Source organism: Phoenix dactylifera, chromosome 1, assembly GCF_051530095.1.
Source record: "Phoenix dactylifera cultivar Ajwa chromosome 1, Ajwa_hap1_PhDact_Kaust_v1.1, whole genome shotgun sequence".
NCBI lineage: Eukaryota > Viridiplantae > Streptophyta > Magnoliopsida > Arecales > Arecaceae > Phoenix > Phoenix dactylifera.
Genome location: NC_143190.1, coordinates 38298481 through 38319038, shown reverse-complemented (window position 1 = coordinate 38319038; position 20558 = coordinate 38298481).

The following is a 20558-nucleotide window of genomic DNA, read 5'->3' as shown; positions in this document are numbered from 1 at the left end:
CCTGGCAATTTTGGAGTCGGCTCATCCACTGAAGTCCGTGGATCCAATTTTGAATTTTGTCCACTCGAGTCGACTCGACTGTCCTTGGAGTCGACTCGAATCTCAGAGCCCGAACTCCCGATTCTCTGTCTTTTGGCTTATCCAGTCTTGGAGTCGACTCGAACTTCCTTGGAGTCGACTCGGCTCTCAGTTTCCGAAAGTTGGTCTTCTGCCTTTTGACGTGAAGCTTGTCTTGGAGTCGACTCGAGCTGTCTGGGAGTCGACTCGAATCTCAGACTCGAAAACTGCTCTCTGACTTTTCTTTGTGTACCTCTTGGAGTCGACTCTTACTACCCTGGAGTCGACTCGTTGAACATTGGAGTCGACTCGCGCACTTCAGGAGTCGACTCGTTGACAGGTTCTGAGATGAGGCTTTCTGTTCTTCTTTCTGTTCTCAGTCGGAGTCGACTCGTACTAGTCTGGAGTCGACTTGAGCTCGTGCCAGTGAACTTGATACGCTTGGAGTCGACTCGTGATACTCGGGAGTCGACTCGAGTCTCAGACTTTGGTTCAGCAGACTTCTTAACTTATCCAAAATACTATGAACCAAATCTAGAGACACTTGGACAGGATTTTCACTGAAACACTCAATTGAATTCATTAGTAATCACAAGATATACTCAAATGCTTTGAGCTCATCAAAATCAAATGGGGTTTTAATCAATCACTCCACAATCTCCCCCTTTTTGATGATGACAAAACTTTGAGTATATGTAAAATGACTTGCTCAATAAATAATGAAATAAAATCCATAAATGAATTCAAATGTCTGATAATTTAATTTATCCAAGTTTGAAAGGAGTGAAACAGCAAATTTTGGAGTTAAAGCTCCCCCTTTCATTTGGAATTATATAAGCCTTCATATTATGCAATCAATTGTTTGGCTTATATGTCATTAATGATTTAGCTTGATTAAAATTCAGATTCTCCCCCTCAACATATGCATTCAACTATGTTTTGATTCTCTGAATTTTCTTTTAATGCTATGAAGTTTTTGAACTGAATTTTTTGTTTTTAGAGGGAAAATCTGTCAATTTGTTCTTGAGTAGGATTCAGCTAATCTCCGAATATCCCTTAAATAGATTCTGGAGATTACTCCATTAGGAGCCCCAAAAAAGAGATAATGAGCCTCGAGGTACCGAATCCACTTAGAACAAATTTGTGTGTCTTTTTATTGATTTCCATTGATTTCTTTTACATATTTCATCCATATTTCTCCCCTTTTACATATTGTATACATATTTCTCCCCCTTTTTGTCATCATACGAAAAAGGAGGTAATCACACGCAATCAATGGCACAACCAATCATCAAATGGCACAGAAATGAAGATAAGATGTCTACTCATTGTATTGATATGAATGTGAATACATTTGAGCATACAATACGTAAAGCAAAGCAATACAAAACAAAGCAAAAAGAACATCTATGGTCTCCTCGAGGATGAAGATCCCCCCCTCGAGGATGTATCTCCCCCTCTCGATGATGCATCTCCTCCTCTGGAGGATGTGGCTCCTCCTCTCGAGGATGTGGCTCCTCCTCTCGAGGATGGTGCTCCTCCTCTCAATCGGCTCTGCTCCATGAGGAGGGTGATGCCGAGGAGGAAGGTCCGGCGGAGGTGGTAGGAGCAGGAGGAGTGGATGGAAGGTCTGGATGGTCTGGAAGGTCTGGGTAGTCTGAATCGGGCTCAGGACTGGGTGAAGGTCTGGTGGTCTGAGCGGTGAGGGTAGACTTCCTAACCCATACCCCCTCTCTCTTCCGAAACCCCATCCTGTGCATGGTCCCCGTACACAAGCGATCTGTCCATCGCAATGCACGAGAGGGTTCCCTCTCAGGAATGGGAATCTCGTACTCCCTAAAGAGAAGAGTAAAAATCATGCCGTATGGGAGGGTGAGCCTAGGTCTATCTAGGGGCTCACACATATACCTATATATGAGTTTGGGGAAGTTGACCGGGGTGTCCTGAAGAATGTAAGACATAATAGCTAGGTCCCTCTCATTTACAAAATCAAATCTTCCTGTCTTAGGGAAGACAGACCTGGACAGAATACTCAAAAGGATTCTCACTTCAACAGGAAGTGAGCTAGCAGATACCTCGTCTAGGGGGGACTGAGGTGGATGCCCTAAGACGACCGTAAGGGCCTCAACTCTATCCTCAGGGTGTGCGGGAGCCACCCCTACTAGTGGAAGGTGGAGGATGTGGCCAATAAGATCCTCCGTGACAAACACAGGGACACCGGCTACTGTGCCCTCGATACCCCCATCTCCCCGATGGACGGTACCGTAAAACTCTCTAACGAGCCCTGGATATGTGGGGAGGTCCAATGTAAGGAAGAACTCTAAGCCCTGGGCTCTAAGCCTATCACCTATGGTGAACCCTTCCCAGGAGAGGAAGTCGAAATCGACATACCTCCCGGTAGAGACGACCTTCCCGGCCAATGGCCTCGCGGGAACCGCCCTAGGCGGGGAACGAGCCGGAGGTGGTTGCCTCGCGGGATCGTGCCGCGCCTTGGAGCGCCGCTCGGGACCGGCCTCGGGACGGGACCTCTTCCTAACCACGGTCTTACGAGGCATCTTGACCTAAACGGAAAGAAACACCTAAAGGACGGAGAAAGGTCGACGGAGGAGACTCGGGACGGACCGGAGACGACCTAGGAACGGACGAAAACCCTAAGAACCGGTGAAAAATCGACCGAACAGAGGTTGGAGACGATCGGGGAAGACCTAGGAGTCGGCTCTAGGGCTTTTTGAACAGTGGCGGCTTGAAAGAGAAGTGTTTGCGAAACGACAAACCTAGGGTTAAAAAGTCGGATCCCGACTGCGAGTCGACTCCCCTGAGTCGCGAGTCGACTCGACCTCGAGTCGACTCCAGAATATGCGTGAGTCGACTCTCCTTATGCGCCTGTAGACTTCAAGTCGACTCCCGACAATGTGCGAGTCGACTCCCCCTCAGCTGCCATCTTTGCGAGTCGACTCCCGCAAATGCGCGAGTCGACTCCCCCTTAGGAGCCGGCTCTGAAACTTACTCGAGTCGTCTCTAACCTTGGCACGCACCTAAAAGTCATGCTATAACCGTGCCAAATGAGGGAAAATCACCTAATTGGGATCTGATTTGATGATCATTGAATGTAAACTCTATTTTAACCGCATTCTAATCATCAAAATTAATTAATCTAGTGGAAACTCCCACTAGGATGGATCAATCACTCCTAATCCCCTCCTAAGCACGCTAAACCTCTCTTCACTTAGGGATTTTGTAAAAATATCTGCTAATTGATTATCAGTACAAACAAATTGGAGTGACACATCACCATTCAATACATGATCTCTTATGAAGTGATGTCTTATCTCAATGTGTTTAGTTCTTGAATGTTGAATTGGATTTTTAGTTAGATTTATGGCACTTGTATTATCACAATTAATGGGGATTTTATCTTGTTTAATGCCATAATCTTCTAATTGTTGTTTAATCCACAAGATTTGAGCACAACAACTCCCGGCTGCCACATATTCAGCTTCTGCAGTGGATAATGCAACCGAGTTTTGTTTCTTGCTAAACCATGAGATTAGGTTTTCTCCTAGAAACTGACACGACCCGCTGGTACTTTTTCTATCAAGCTTACATCCAGCGAAGTCTGAATCTGTGTACCCTATTAAGTTTAGGCTAGATTCTTTAGAGTACCATAGCCCTATGTTCTTAGTTCCTATTAAGTATTTAAAAATTCTCTTAACTGCAGCTAGGTGTGATTCTTTAGGATTAGCCTGATATCTAGCACCCATGCAAACACTAAACATAATATCAGGTCTACTTGCAGTAAGATATAGTAAAGATCCTATCATACCTCTATAAAGTTTTTGATCTACAGATTTACCTGATTCATCTTGATCTAATTTGTATGATGAGCTCATGGGGGTGCTGATTGATTTGTTTCCTTCCATATCAAACTTCTTGAGCATCTCCTTGACATATTTTGCTTGATTGATGAAGATGCCTCCTTCAGATTGTTTGATTTGAAGCCCAAGGAAGTAGTTCAGCTCTCCCATCATGCTCATCTCAAACTCACTCTGCATCAAATCAGCAAACTCTTCGCAGAGGCGATTGTTAGTAGCACCGAAAATGATATCATCAACATAAATCTGTACTAATAGCATCTCCTTATTTTGCTTTTTCAGAAATAATGTTGTGTCTACATTTCCCCTAGAGAATTCATGTTCTAATAGGAATTTACTAAGTCTCTCATACCATGCTCTAGGTGCTTGTTTTAATCCATAAAGTGCTTTGTTCAGTTTATACACATGATTAGGGTATTGATGATTTTCAAAACCAGGAGGTTGTTCTACATACACTTCCTCATTAATATACCCATTTAAAAATGCACTTTTTACATCCATTTGAAATAGTTTGAAATCCTTAGAGCATGCATATGCTAATAATAGTCTAATAGCCTCAAGTCTAGCTACGGGAGCAAAGGTTTCATCAAAATCTATGCCTTCTTCTTGATTATAACCCTTTGCCACTAGTCTAGCCTTATTCCTTATAACAATTCCATTTTCATCTAGCTTATTTTTATATATCCATTTTGTACCTATAATTGGATATTTAGAAGGTCTCTCTACTAGATCCCACACTTTGTTACTAGTAAATTGGTTTAGTTCTTCTTGCATTGCATTTATCCAATTTACATCATTTTCGGCTTCTTCTATATGTTTGGGCTCAAAGTGTGAAACAAAAGCTAGATGGTTATTTAGATTTCTAAGTGAAGCTCTAGTCCTAACCGGTTGAGATGGATCATCTAGAATGAGTTCCTTAGGATGCCCGTGAGCATACCTCCAAGCTTTTGTTAGCCCATGATCCACAATAGCCTCTTGGCTTGATGATTCTCCTTCAATCAACTTTTGATTATCATCTTGTAATCCCATCTCATCTATCTTTTCCTCAAGTATTTCAACATCATCATCAAAATTAACTTTCTTACTAGAGGAGATGTCACTAGAGTCATCAAATACTACATGTATAGATTCTTCTATGACTAAGGTTCTTTTATTAAATACTCTATAGGCTTTACTAGTTGTAGAATAACCTAAGAATATTCCTTCATCAGATTTAGGGTCAAATTTCCCTAGATTATCTTTCCCATTATTATGCACAAAACACCTACATCCAAAAACATGAAAATAATTAACCTTTGGTTTTCTGTTTTTTCACAGTTCATAAGGTGTTTTCTTTATAATGGGTCTCAATAGAACTCTATTTAATATGTGACAAGAGGTATTAATGGCTTCTCCCCAAAAGTACTTAGGGAGGTTACTTTCACATAACATAGTTCTAGCCATTTCCTCTAGTGTTCTATTCTTCCTTTCCACAACTCCATTTTGTTGTGGTGTCCTAGGTGCTGAGAAATTATGGGTTATCCCCTTTTTACTACAAAATTCATCAAATGATTGATTTTCGAATTCGGTACCATGGTCACTTCTAATGGCTATGACTGAAGACTCTCTAGCATTTGTTACTTCCTTATGGAACTTCTTAAAAACAGAAAATGCTTGATCCTTATGTGCTAGAAACATGACCCATGTGTACCTAGAGTAATCATCTACTATAACTAGACCATATTTATTTCCACCTAGGCTTGTTGTTCTAGTTGGACCAAATAGGTCCATGTGTAGTAATTCTAGAGGCCTAGAAGTAGAGACACATTTTATGGATTTAAAAGAGTTCCTAGATTGTTTGCCAAATTGACATGCTTCACATATTTTGTTCTTTTCAAATTTTAATTTTGGCAAACCTATCACGGAGTCTCTTTTAACTAGTTAGTTATTGTGTCCATGCTTGCATGACCTAACTTACGGTGCCATAACCAACTAGCATCATTATCTTTAGTTTCATTTACAACTAGACATTGGTTATGTTTTGCAAGATCTTCTAGGTCTACAACATATACATTTCCACGTCTAATTCCTTTAAAAACTAAACTATTATCATTAGGATTTGTTATAATGCATAGTGATGGTTTAAACACAACATCATATCCTATATCACATAATTAACTAATGCTTAACAAGTTATGCTTAAGACCATCAACATATCTAACATTATCTATAAAAGAAGAAGGGGTGATTTGAACTTTACCAATACCAATGATATGACCTTGGTTGTTGTCTCCAAAAGTCACAGCACCTCCCTTCTTAGCTTCAAGGGTGAAAAATTGATCTTTATCACCCGTCATGTGCCTTGAGCAGCCACTATCCAAATACCAGCGATTTTTGTTGACCTTGGCTGCAAGACACTCCTACACAAGCAAATCATGTCATCTTAGGTACCCAAGTTTTCTTGGGTCCTTCATGGTTAGTCAAGTTGGTTCCTTTTGGAACCCATACCCTTTTAATTTTTCTTTTTATTTTACTTTTCCTATAGTCACATGCATTTGCCTTATGTCCTATAGTTCCACAACAAAAGCATGTTATTTTCTTAGTTTTAGTTTCTCCAGCTTTAACAAAGATGTTACTAAGAAGTTTTTGTTTATTTCTTGGTTTATACCCTAAACCCGCTTTATTAAATACTGCTCGTTGACTATTTAGTATCATGTTTAATTTTTCAGAACTATATGTAAATTTTTCAACTAAGGGTTTGTATTTGTTAAGTTCTTTAGTTAATGTTTGATTTTCTGCTTTTAGATCATTAAGTTCTTTTGTAAGATCCTTATCTAAGGTTTGTTTATATTTTTTAAGTTCTGAAAATTCCTTAGTTAGTTTTTCATTATCTTTAGTTAAGGTGTTAGTCTTTTGAGTTAAAAGTTGGTTGTTTGTTTTAAGTTCAATATTTTCTTTGGTGATTAAGTCCTTATCCTTAACTAATTTATCGTATTTATGTAGGTATGATTGATTAGCTATTTTCAGTTCTTTATTCTTAAGATTTATAGCCTTATATTCTACCATTAACTCATTAAATGCATCATAAAGTTCATCAAAAGAAAAATCAAGATGCGTATCGGAAGTTACCTCGTTTTCGTTGGCCATGAAGCAGAAATTGGCCTTCTCTTCTTGTTCATCATCTGATGAGGAGGATGATGAGTCGGAGTCGGATAGTGTAGTGACAAGAGCCTTCTTCTTCTTGTACTTACTCCCCTTCTTCAGTAAGGGGCACTCTGCTCTTATGTGACCCGGCTTCTTGCACTCGTAACACCCAATCCCCTCGTTTTCCCTTTCCTTACCTTTGTCCTTGCGGTAGAAATTTGAGGGGCCTCTCCTTTGATGATAGGACTTCTTGTGGTTGATGAATCTCTTGAACTTGCGCACAAGAAGAGCCTCACCATCATCTTCCTCATGTTCTTCTTCTTCACTGCTGCTACTGCAGGACAAGTCCTTGTTAGATGAAGTAGATTTAAGTGCTATTACCTTTTTCTTATGGGAGGACTCTTCTTCGCTGTGTTGCTTCATGGTTAGCTCGTGAGTCATTAGGGATCCAAGGAGCTCTTCGAGTGGAAGCTTGTTCAAGTCTTTAGCTTCTTGGATTGCCGTCACCTTGGCTTCCCATGACCTTGGTAGACAGCGAAGTATTTTCCTGACAAGATCACTGTTAGTATAGCTCTTGCCAAGGCTTTTTAGGCCATTGACAATGTCAGTAAACCTAGTGAACATGCTAGTGATTGTCTCATTAGAATCCATTTTAAATAGTTCATACTTATGAACCAATATATTAATTTTGGATTCTTTAACTTGATTCGTGCCCTCATGGGTCACTTCAAGTCTATCCCAGATCTCTTTTGCAGAGTTGCAAGTAGAGACCCTATTGAATTCATTTCTATCTAAGGCACAATAAAACACATTCATAGCTTTAGAGTTTAATTGTGCCTTCCTCATGTCATGTTCATCCCAATCCTTTTCTAATTTGGGTACCTTAACACCCTCTACATATGTGGATGGGATGTATGGGCCATTCACTACAATGGTCCACATCTCATAGTCTTGGGCTTGGACGAATATTCTCATCCTAGCCTTCCAGTATGAGTAGTCGGATCCATTGAAGAAAGGGGGTCTTTGGGTGGACTGACCCTCAATGTGAGAAGATCCAAATGGGGTTGTCATTTTGATCTTTTAACTCTTGAGTGGAAGAGTTTTTGGCTCTGATACCACTTGTTGCCCAGATAGACAACCCAAGAGGGGGGGGTGAATTGGGTTTTAAAATAATTTAGATAATTAAAACGATGTGGTTGATTAATTAAAAACTATTGCAAGTTATTTAATTAATGCTAAGTGCTGTGAGTGATGTGAGGGAAAGAAGAAGAGAGACAATCCAATGCAAACACAGAGTTTTATAGTGGTTCGGAGCTACCCCTTGCTCCTACGTCCACTCCCCAAGTCTCTCTTGGGAATTCACTATAACCCCCTTGGATTACAGCCGGTTGTTTTGCAAGCTCACAACCAAACTTGTTGTTTTACGAGCTCACAACGAACTCGGTCGGTTTTCCCAGGCTCACCGACTAGAACCAACCCCGATTGTTTTCCCGGGCTCACAATCAAACCCTTACATACGTTGGTTTTTAACTTGGCTCACCAACCAACCTTAGTCCCCTTGATTCAATCCCCCGATTGAACCAAGTAAATACAAGTTATAGAAAGAAAGGAAAATAAGCTTCTCAAAAGCAGATGTAAAACAATATAATCAAAAGAGGAGTTTAGAAGCCCTCAAACGCTTTTAAGCTGAAGTAGAGGAATGGCTTCTTGAACTCCGGTCTCCTCTCGAATGTGTAGTCAACTTGAATGCTGGAGGAGAAGGCTTTAATTGCTGGGAAGATGTAGGTGGAGCTGTAAATGCAGATCTTCCCTTTTTCGTTGAAGAGCACGTTGCAGAGCTTGAATCCTTGATTAGTTGGAGTGGAATGACTGTTCTCTGCCTTGCTACAGTCTTCTGTGGCTATTTAAGCCAACCCCCACGGAAACTAGCCGTTACACTGCTTTTTCTGCCCGTTCTGCACACTCTGCGCAGCCTGACAATATGACCGTTGGTGGGTTGGAGTCGACTCGCGCGATCAGGGGTCGACTCGGCTGTAGCGGGAGTCGACTCAAGCTTTTCCGGAGTCGACTCGGCAACTGTTCCAAATTTGAATTAAAGTTGCCGTCACGACTGGGAGTCGACTCGTCTTGACCCGGAGTCGACTCGCCAACTTCTGGAGCTGACCTGGCAATTTTGGAGTCGGCTCATCCACTGAAGTCCGTGGATCCAATTTTGAATTTTGTCCACTCGAGTCGACTCGACTGTCCTTGGAGTCGACTCGAATCTCAGAGCCCGAACTCCCGATTCTCTGTCTTTTGGCTCATCCAGTCTTGGAGTCGACTCGAACTTCCTTGGAGTCGACTCGGCTCTCAGTTTCCGAAAGTTGGTCTTCTGCCTTTTGACGTGAAGCTTGTCTTGGAGTCGACTCGAGCTGTCTGGAAGTCGACTCGAATCTCAGACTCGAAAACTGCTATCTGACTTTTCTTTGTGTACCTCTTGGAGTCGACTCTTACTACCCTGGAGTCGACTCGTTGAACATTGGAGTCGACTCGCGCACTTCAGGAGTCGACTCGTTGACAGGTTCTGAGATGAGGCTTTCTGTTCTTCTTTCTGTTCTCAGTCGGAGTCGACTCGTACTAGTCTGGAGTCGACTCGAGCTCGTGCCAGTGAACTTGATACGCTTGGAGTCGACTCGTGATACTCGGGAGTCGACTCGAGTCTCAGACTTTGGTTCAGCAGACTTCTTAACTTATCCAAAATACTATGAACCAAATCTAGAGACACTTGGACAGGATTTTCACTGAAACACTCAATTGAATTCATTAGTAATCACAAGATATACTCAAATGCTTTGAGCTCATCAAAATCAAATGGGGTTTTAATCAATCACTCCACACTTCCTGATTCATTTGGTCAGTTTATAGTAAACTACCACATGAATAAGATTGAATGCACTAAGACTGAACTGATAAACATGTTGGTAACTGCTGAGGGAGCCTTGAAAGGTTCAAGGGGCAATGTCCTTGCTGCTGAGTTGACTTCTGGTTCAAAGAGAAAGTCTACTTGGAAGAAAAAGAAGCCTGCTAAGAGGCAGAAGAAAGACAAGAAGCCAAAGAAGGAAGTTCAAAAGAAAAAGGCTAACGACAAAGGAAAATGTTTCCACTGCAATGTCGATGGCCACTGGAAGAGAAACTGTCCTTCATACCTCGAGAGCCTGAAGAACAAGAAAGGTGACACACCTTCAGAAGGTATAGACTTGCTCATAATTGAAACTAATCTAACGGTTTCTTCTACTTCTAGTTGGGTTATAGATTCTGGTTCTAGTGCTCATTTATGCACTACCATGCAGGGTCTAAAGGAAAGTAGAAGGCTGGCGGAAGGTGCGGTAACCCTTCGGGTTGGCAACGGGGCAAAAGTTGTTGCTGTGGCTGTGGGCACCTACCATCTGCGACTACCGTCTGGATTTAGTTTATTACTCAGAGACTGCTATTATGTACCTGTTGCTAGCAGAAATTTGATTTCTGTTTCATGTCTAGCACAGGAAGGTCATGTTTTTACTTTTGACAAAGACTGCTGTTCTATTTATTTCAGAAATAAAATAGTTGCACGTGGTTTCATGATCGACAGTCTCTATCATTTACATATGGATGTATCTGTGAATGTTACCGAGCAAGAAGTGAGTGCCAAAGGATCCAAAAGATCTAAAGATGAGATAAACCAAAGATATTTGTGGCACCTCAGGCTTGGCCATTTTGGAGAAGACAGAATGAACAAAATGGATAAAGATGGGCTTTTAGGCTCATTGACTTCCGAGTCATATCCAGTTTGCGAGTCCTGTCTTCAAGGAAAAATGGCTAGACTGCCCTTTGTAGGACATGGGGAGAGGACCACTAAAATACTTACCCTAGTACATACAGATGTATGTGGCCCATTCGATGTGCTAGCCAGGGGACGTTATTCTTACTTCATTACCTTTACCGATGATTATTCACGGTATGGGTATGTGTATCTTATGAGACACAAGTCTGAATCTTTTGAAAAGTTCAAAGAGTTCAAGAATGAAGTAGAAAAACAAACTGAAAAATCTCTTAAGGCTCTTCGATCAGATCGAGGAGGAGAATACCTTAGTGGGGAATTCCGGGACTATCTCAAGGAAAACGGCATAGTCTCACAATGGACACCTCCGGGTACACCTCAACTCAACGGGGTGTCAGAGAGGAGGAATCGGACCCTATTGGATATGGTCAGGTCCATGATGAGCTTCACTGATTTACCTATATTTCTTTGGGGAGATGCCTTACTCACAGCGATTTATTTATTGAATAGAGTTCCCTCTAAATCCGTTCCTACCACACCGTATGAGATATGGCATGGTAAGAAACCAAGTCTGGGTCATCTCAAGATTTGGGGATGTCCGGCCCACGTCAAGAGACTACAGGCGGACAAACTAGAGGCTAGGACCATAAGTGCTCGTTTTATAGGATATCCTAAAGAGTCATTAGGATACAATTTTTACGTCTCAGAGGATCACAATGTGTTTGTGAGCCGTCATGCCATCTTCTTGGAAAATCAGTTTATCCTTGATAGAGGCAGTGGGAGGAAAATTGAGCTTGAAGAGAAAGTCTCTGAAAAGCAACGAGTCATGGATCCTATAGAACCCATTCATAAAGAGCCAGTACACGATGTCCCTCGACCACCTCGTAGATCTAGTAGGGTCTCCCATCCTCCTGATAGATACTTAGGTATACTAGAAGAGGATACCGAGGAAATGTTCCTAGTGGGAGATAGGGATCACATACAGGATCCCAAAACCTACAACGAGGCGATATCTGATATCGATTCCGAGAAATGGTTGGAAGCTATGAAGTCAGAGATAGACTCCATGCATTCCAACCAAGTCTGGACCTTAGTAGACCCACCAGAAGGTATTGTACCTATTGGATGCAAATGGATCTACAAAAGGAAAATAGGTTCGGATGGAAAGGTAGAGACCTATAAGGCAAGGCTTGTGGCGAAAGGGTATAGTCAGCGCGAAGGCATTGACTATCAGGAGACCTTTTCACCTGTAGCCATGCTAAAATCCATCCGAACATTGCTTGCTATTGCAGCATTTCATGATTATGAAATCTGGCAGATGGATGTGAAAACTGCTTTCCTGAATGGATATCTTGATGAAGATATCTATATGGAACAGCCTTTGGGTTTCACTTCCAGTGATGGAGATCACAAGGTCTGCAAGCTGCAAAGGTCCATCTATGGACTAAAGCAAGCGTCTCGGAGTTGGAACACTCGTTTCGATGACGCAATCAAAACGTTTGATTTCATCAAAAACGAAGAGGAACCGTGTGTTTACAAAAAGGTTAGTGGGAGCGCTGTCGTATTTCTCGTACTGTACGTGGACGACATCCTACTGATAGGGAATGATATTCCCATGCTAACCTCGGTCAAGGTCTGGTTGTCAAAAGAATTCTCCATGAAAGACCTTGGGGAAGCATCCTATATTTTGGGAATAAAGGTCTATAGAGATAGATCTAAAAGGATGCTTGGCCTTTCGCAGAAGATGTACATAGAGGAGGTGCTGAAGAGGTTCAGCATGGAAAACTCCAAGAGGGGTCTCTTACCCCTTAGGCATGGAATTCATCTCTCCAAGAAGATGTGCCCCAACACATCTGAAGAGATTCAACGCATGAGCAAGATTCCCTATGCATCGGCAATAGGAAGCCTCATGTATGCCATGCTATGTACACGACCTGATATAGCTCTTGCTGTGAGTGTCACAAGCAGATATCAGTCGAATCCAGGTGAAGAACACTGGACAGCTGTGAAGAATATTCTTAAGTACTTGAGAAGAACTAAAGATTTATTCCTAGTTTTTGGAGGATCATCAGAGTTAAAGGTAGAAGGGTACACAGATTCAGACTTCATGACTGATGTCGATGACAGGAAGTCAACATCTGGATATGTGTTCTTGTGCAATGGTGGTACGGTGAATTGGAAGAGTTCTAAACAACCGATCATTGCTGATTCTACTATGGAAGCTGAATACATCGCCGCCTCTGAAGCTGCTAAGGAAGGCTTCTGGTTCAAGAAATTCATTGCAGAGTTGGACGTGATGACATCAGATGCCATAACACTCTACTGCGATAATAATGGCGCCATAGCCCTTGCTAAGGAGCCAAGGTCTCATCAGAAGTCTAAGCATATAGAGCGGCGCTTCCATCTCATACGCGACTATGTTGAGAAGAAATATGTAGAGGTGCAGAGAGTAGACTCCGCGGATAACGTGGCAGACCCGTTCACTAAGCAGCTAAGTCAGCAAAAGACTGAAGCCCACCTTGAGAAGATGGGGCTTAGATATATGACTGATTGGCTTTAGTGCAAGTGGGAGATTGTTAGATGTATGCCCTAGAAGCCAATCTGGCTGACACATTATTAATTCTAGGGACATAATTTTGTACTTGACTATTTATTATTGAATAAATAAAAGGCATCTTTTCATTCATTTTATTTATGTGTCTCTGAATCGTCCAAGAAATTAATAAGATGATGATACATATTCTCAAAGAGTTGAGAATTTGAGCCATGTATCATTGGTGATTAATTTCTAAATGCTCCTGATCAATGGATCATCACGAGGACGGTGATCGATCCGATCAGTGCACAGATCACTTTCTTTCTGAATGGACAAGACTTGAGTCCACAGTGTAGGGACACTGAAGTGATAGTGCAGGTGCTTGTTAGAGAACAAGGGTACTGAGCGTGACCAAGACAAGAAGTCACTTGGATGTCTATCCACTCGTCAGTGACTTGATTGATGTTGCAGTAGTGTGACTGGTCCTTTGACCTGCGGTGCTTCGGCTACTCACAGTGAGGTTATTGTAGTTTAACTGCACACATACATGGTCTCTAGCCATATAGGTCCATGCAGTGTAGATTGGCTGCAGTAGGTTCACTGTAGGAGTAGGGTATGCACCTACAAGGAATCTATCGACCTTGATAGAAGAGGAGTGATCCTATGTGATTTGTTAGACTGAGTTCTAAGACCTTGGCCAGGGCAGTAATATAAAGTGGAGAAAGAGTTTTTCACTATCGAACTCGAGTCGAATAAATCTTGACATATGACAGATGATGGGGTTCGACGAGTTGTCCATGACCTCCGTCCTGTAGGGATCCACGATAGTAGGACTGTATCACACGTTAACTGCACCTAGAGGTTCATCATTCCATTCTGCTGGGTAGTCACTACATGCTGCTAGGTGTCACTGGTGGATGGTGGGACTCACAGGGATTATCTCGATGATCGATAAACCCTAATGAGTTGAGTTGGAATCGTTCCAACCCATTGAAAGGAGTTTTCAATGATATAGTGATAGAGATCACAATATATCTCACTACCAGTCAGAATAGAACCTATGGGGTCACACACACTAGAAGTATTGACCGATCCGATGGTTGAAAAGTGATTATGAATCACGAGTAATCAATTCGATTGATAAGAAGTTGAAGAAGGAAAGGGAATTAATTAATTGGACTTGAAACATGAATCCTACTTCGAGTAGGATTCCTAGAGTCCTAATTGGATTAGGACTGGGAATCCTAGTTGGAGTAGGACTGGGATTCCTACTTGGAATAGGATTCCTGCAATCCTAATGAGATTAGGAGTTTTGAATCAAAATTGGATTCCTACTTGGAGTAGGATTCCTAGAGTCCTAATCGGATTAGGACTTCGGATTCAAATAGAGTCCTAATTGGATTAGGACTAAAATTAAATATGTCCTAATTTGGATTAGGGTTTCTTAAGTCACAATTAATTATTAATCTAATGAATCAATAAGACTCCTAATTGGATTAGGATTGAAGAGTTCAATTGAGTCAAAATTGATTTAAGTTCTAATTGGATTAGGACTTACCTAAATTGGATCTAAATTGGTTCACCCTTGGGCTAAGCCTAATTGGATTAGGGCTTGATCACATTAGGGCATTCCAATCCCTACCTAATATGGATTAGGGTTTACCATGAGGAAGGGGATAAGCCCCTCCCCTTTCCACGTGGAGAAGGGAGAAGAGACGGCGCCCCCTCTTAGGAAAGACATCAAGAGCTCCTAAATGTTAGGAGCTCCACATGTCTATAAAAAAGGGACTTGTGGGCGGCACCTAGGGCATAGAAGAAGTGCTCTCTCCTCTCCTTGCTGCTGCCACCCTCTCCCTTTCCCTTGGTTCAGCCGCCAACAAGAAGAAGAAAAGAAGAGAGCCTTGTCCGCCTCCTCTTCCTCCAATCCTTCTTCCAACGCAGGGAAAAGAAAGGCTGTGTTCTTCTTCCTTGAGTTCATCCTTCTTCTTCCTCCTCCCAAGCACAATCAAGGGTTGATTGAAAGGGAGGAAATCAGCCATCAAAAGAAGTCTTTGCAAGGGAGCTAGCACCCCGGAAAGACAAGAGAGCTTTGATCGGATCACTGCTTCGTGTGGATACCCGTAGAGGCCGGACACTTGAACGGCTTCAAGCGAACCTTCATCCTAGACCACGAACTTCAGTTTGCGGTGATCATCTACCCGCACAAGGTGAAGATCTGATCTTCTAATGAATTTAAAAGTTTTTAATTCTTTCCTAACTACGAACGGTTCATGAAACAACGTTCATGCGATGAACGTCGATCCCGCTTATGCCTATTCCGCTGCCATCTGAATTTATTTGAAATATCAGCGGCATGGGCGGGTTTCCAACACTTAGAACCCGAAAACTGATCCTCTGTCTTTGGAGTTGAACTGCCTCGGAGTCGACTCGGATCGTCTTGGAGTCGACTCGGATCGTCTTTGAGTCGACTCGGCTCTCAGAGCCCGAAGTTGGTTCTCTGACTTTTAGTCTTGCTTTCCTCTGAGAGTCGACTCGGACGTAACTAGGAGTCGACTCGCCAAACTTCGGAGTCGATTCGTAACCTTCTGGAGTCGACTCGGTTGCAGGGTCTGAAATACATCGTTCTATCTTTCTTCTGTTACCCTTAGGAGTCGACTCGGCAACCATCGGAGTCGCCTCGAACCCTTCTGGAGTCGACTCGCTGACAGGGTCTGAAAATCAACTTTCTGTCCTTCTGTCAGTTCTCAGTCGGAGTCGACTCGTAGTGTACCGGAGTCGACTCGAGCTTGTGCCAGAATCTCTGAAACACTTGGAGTCGACTCGCAAGCTTCCGGAGTCGACTCGAGCTTCAGACTTTGGCTTAATTGTGTTCAACACTTAGCCGAATAATCTTGAACAACAGCTCGATGCTTTTAAAGATAAATTCACATATATTTGCCTGAAACTCTAGATTGAATTCATTAGTATAACTTAAAATATACTCAAATGCTTTGAGCTCATCAAAATCAAATAGGGGTATAACCAATCACTCCACATATGTTACAATTATAGAATGTACTTGAGACTAGTAAACCCTCAATAAAAATTATATTAAGTCATAGTGTTGAAAAACTTTGAGCTAACTCATTCTAAAATAATTAATCTAATTGGTGTCTAGAAAAGCACTAAAGGTGGTTACTTAATTAGGACCTTACTCTCTGAGTAAGGGGAGCCTCTCACCTGCTTACCTGGCCAATTGTTTGATTGCCTATTATGGATAAGCTTAATGTTGATAAAATGCTACTGATATCCTTCTTTCATACCTCGATATTATTATGTCAAGATCCATGCTAGTTTTTTGTGCAACCACAAGGCTTGCAATGGACTGATGTTATACTGTCTTGGTGCATAGAGATGCTTATGGCATATTTTAATATGTTGCTTTGTTGTGCAACCACAAGAGCAATATTATTTAAATATGACTATATGGAAATGAAGGGTTTGACTTAACTAAGACATTATAGTTTGTTGTGCAACCAAAAGGCTATAAGTGTTTTAAGAGGACAAGATAAAGTTGAGAATTACTATGTGATCAACTTTAGAAATCTTGTGACTCATCACAAGGATTACCCTGGCCAAGGTTTTGCTAAATTAAACACAAAGCATTATCTCCTATTTCCAGGAGTGGTCAATTCCATCTTGACTCACGCACCGATTTCGCAAGTACTTAACTGCACCTAGTAACCTTCCGTCCCAGAATTAGAAATTCTGCTAGTTCGGTACCACACTCCTACACTGTGGTGATCTCAAGTCTGAGAGATACTTATATCCATATCCACTCGGAATATCTCTTGACAGTAGAGCATTCCGAAATTGGTCACGTTCAGTGAAATGTACTCCTACACTTCACCTGTGTGTCATATCAGTGTCTCCACACTTCTTGGTTAAGAGGACAACCAACGTATATGTCTCACAACGACCTAATCTCGACAATGTTGTCGTCCTATTAACAGCATATCATTTGGTCGCGAACAGGTTTAAGGACTTGAAGATAAATCCTCCTTTATCATAAAATAAGTCCTAAGGACTTCATCATATATAAAAGTTCATTTGAAGATGAAATGATGAATAATGCCAAATAACACTTTATTAATTTGTCAATTCATTTACAAAATTCAATCATCAACACGCTGACGATTGACATTTGACAATTATAGCAACGAATTTGAGATTTATCATACCTCCCTCCATTTGATCTCGAATTGTTTCCTCTTCCACGTCCTCTTGATTGATACCATTCTTGCTTCTTTTCTTCTTTATTGAATGATCCACGATCACCTCTTCCTCTACCACGTCCATTTCCACGTCCACGACCTCTTTCGCCTTTCCAACTACGATCTTCTTTTTCTTTCAAAGAGACTTTTGTTTGTAACATTTGTTCTAAAGTCTCTTGCTTCTTAACAACCTTCTCTTCATGAGCTTGTAGTGACCCCATGAGTTGATCGATTGTCATGGAGTCTAGATCTTTGGACTCTTCAATGGCTACAACGATAAAATTGAACTTGGGATCCAATGAACGAAGGATTTTTTCAATAACCCTCGTATCACTCACATTTTTGCGGTACCTTCTCAGTTGATTTACGAAGGTCAATACCCTTGAAGAGTAATCCGAGATTGATTTGGATTCTTTCATATGTAAGGCTTCAAATTCACCACGCAAAGATTGAAGACAAATCTTCTTGACTTTGTCAACTCCTTGATAGAAGTTTTGGAGAATCTCCCAAGTTTGCTTCGAAGAAGTTGCATTAGCAACTCGTTGTAGCATGCCATCATCCAAACATTGATGGATGATCATGATGGCCTTCTGATCCTTCTTTCCTGTGGCTTGTAAGGACTCCTTTTGAGCTAGAGTCAAGGAATCTTCATTCTCCGATTTCGTGTAGCCTTTGTCAATGATCTCCCACAAATCTTGAGATCCTAAGATTGCCTTCATACATACACACCAATTTTCATTGTTATCCTTGGTGAACCGCGGCATTAGAAACAGAAGCATTTCATTTGCCATCGCTTTTTCTCACAAGAAAAGTCTTGGCTCTGATACCACTTTGTTGGAAATCAAGAGGATTCACACTCACAAATTATTCTATGGAAGAAAAATGGAGAAAATTTTAGGCACACATGAATAACTTGTATTCCACTTAATTCCAAAAAACAACTAGAGTACATGGATATTTATAGGCATCATTAGATGGTATTTTAACCTTTCTAATTGAATTGGTCATTACACCATTCATAACCCTAAATAAATCTCAAATAACTCCCTCTAAATAAATCCCTTATAACTCTATGTAACTCCCACATGACTAAAAACCCAAAAGACATGTAACTCCCACATGACTAAAAATCCAAAAGACATGTAACTACCAATTCCACTCCATCTGACTTGTTAACTATATGCAACATGTCAATTACCGACATGGAGCCCCGTTAAGAAACTCCATGGATATTTGGATATTTGATCATTGATGAGAACAAGGACAAGCTTTTCCAGCGAGGTTGATGATAGATTGAATGTATGAATTGCAACTTGAGTTTCTTTTCTTGCCCTACAGCATGAAGCAATAGTCCGAGGATGATCTGAACAATGGAATAAAAAGCTTACAAGAATATATATATATATATATATATATATATATATATATATATATATATATACACACACACTCCTGTTGAGTATCTTGTTTTCCCTTATTATCAATATTTGGCTGAGTCATTTTTTCTTTTTACATTGTTGGTTTCTCCCTCTTCCTTTTTTTCTTCCCTTTCTTCGTGGAAGACTAATGATTGGGCCTTGGAAACACCTTCTCTTAGGCCATTAATATTAGTGGCTCATATATATTACTTTTCACTGGTCTAATGCAATGGCTCATATTGAGTTTATGTTGATTATCTTTTTAGCTTAGTCCAGACCTAGCTTAGTTAGAAAGTTAGCTGAGCTCCAACAAAATTTGGAGCTTGACTTATAAATGAGTCAAATTTGGAAATGCGTTATTTACAAAAACAATAGGGAAACTTAGCTCATTTCAACAAAAGCAGGGCTTTGAGCATATGCAAGCCGACCTTGAATAGCTTAAGTTAGGCTCAGGTCCAACTTGAGCCAAGTTTAAACAGCTTTATCTTTCTTATCATCCAATTTTTTGAATTTTTATTAATTTATTTTTAATGTGCATTATATGTGTGTATCAGTATGGGTACGTATACAAAATGTCGAACCTGTTTATTTATAGTCACTTATTGTCTGCATAATTTTCATACGTAGGGAGTAGGGTATCTTTTCATAATTTTCTACTCCCAGCAATCTTAAGAAACAACTAATGTTTTGGATATATTATTATATCTTTCTGGAGGAAAATTTAGAATGAACCCAAAATTTCATCTCTCTCTCTCTCTCTCTCACACACACATACGCAGGGCCGGCTCGGGCCTTAGGCGACTTAGGCGGTCGCTTAAGGCCCCCGACCCACGGAAGGCCCCCATCCCACGGTCCCCACTGCATAGTTTTTCTTTTTTTATTTAATCTGTAGCATTCTGCCTTTTCCATCCGTCTCCAATAGCTAGAGTCGTAGCTGGGCGCTGGCCTGGGCAGTGGGCCATCAGGAAGAAAGGAATTTGGTTGGCTTGATACACGCCTGAAGCCACTCTCATCTTTCATCCCTTCTCTTTTTTGGTTTTGGTCTTGGTTTTCCTTCCCTCACATTACTCCTGACCCAGCCGGGCCATCAGGAAGAAAGGGGGATTGGAAATGGACTTCTTGGAGGGTGGAGATTCTTTTAATTTTCTCCTCTCGGTTTCTTCTTCCCTCTTCCCTCTTGGGTGGTACAGAGAGAAAAGGAGGGAGGGGGTTCAATGGCTGCTGTGTGATGTTGCAGTCGCTGCTTGGGTACTCACTTGAAGGGGAGATGGTGGGATGGGACTTTTATTAATTAGATGGAGTGAATTTCCCATAATGCCCCTACTTTCTTTTATAGGAGGCCCCTTTCTGGACAAATTCTTTTTTTTACCTTGGCCATGAAGTGCCATGAGATGACCTTTTTCTACTCTGCTCTTGCTTGACGGGGTAAACAGTATTGTCAAGCATTATCTCAGTTATTTAATCAGTTTCATGGCCCTTCTTTTAGGATAATTATTTTTCTGT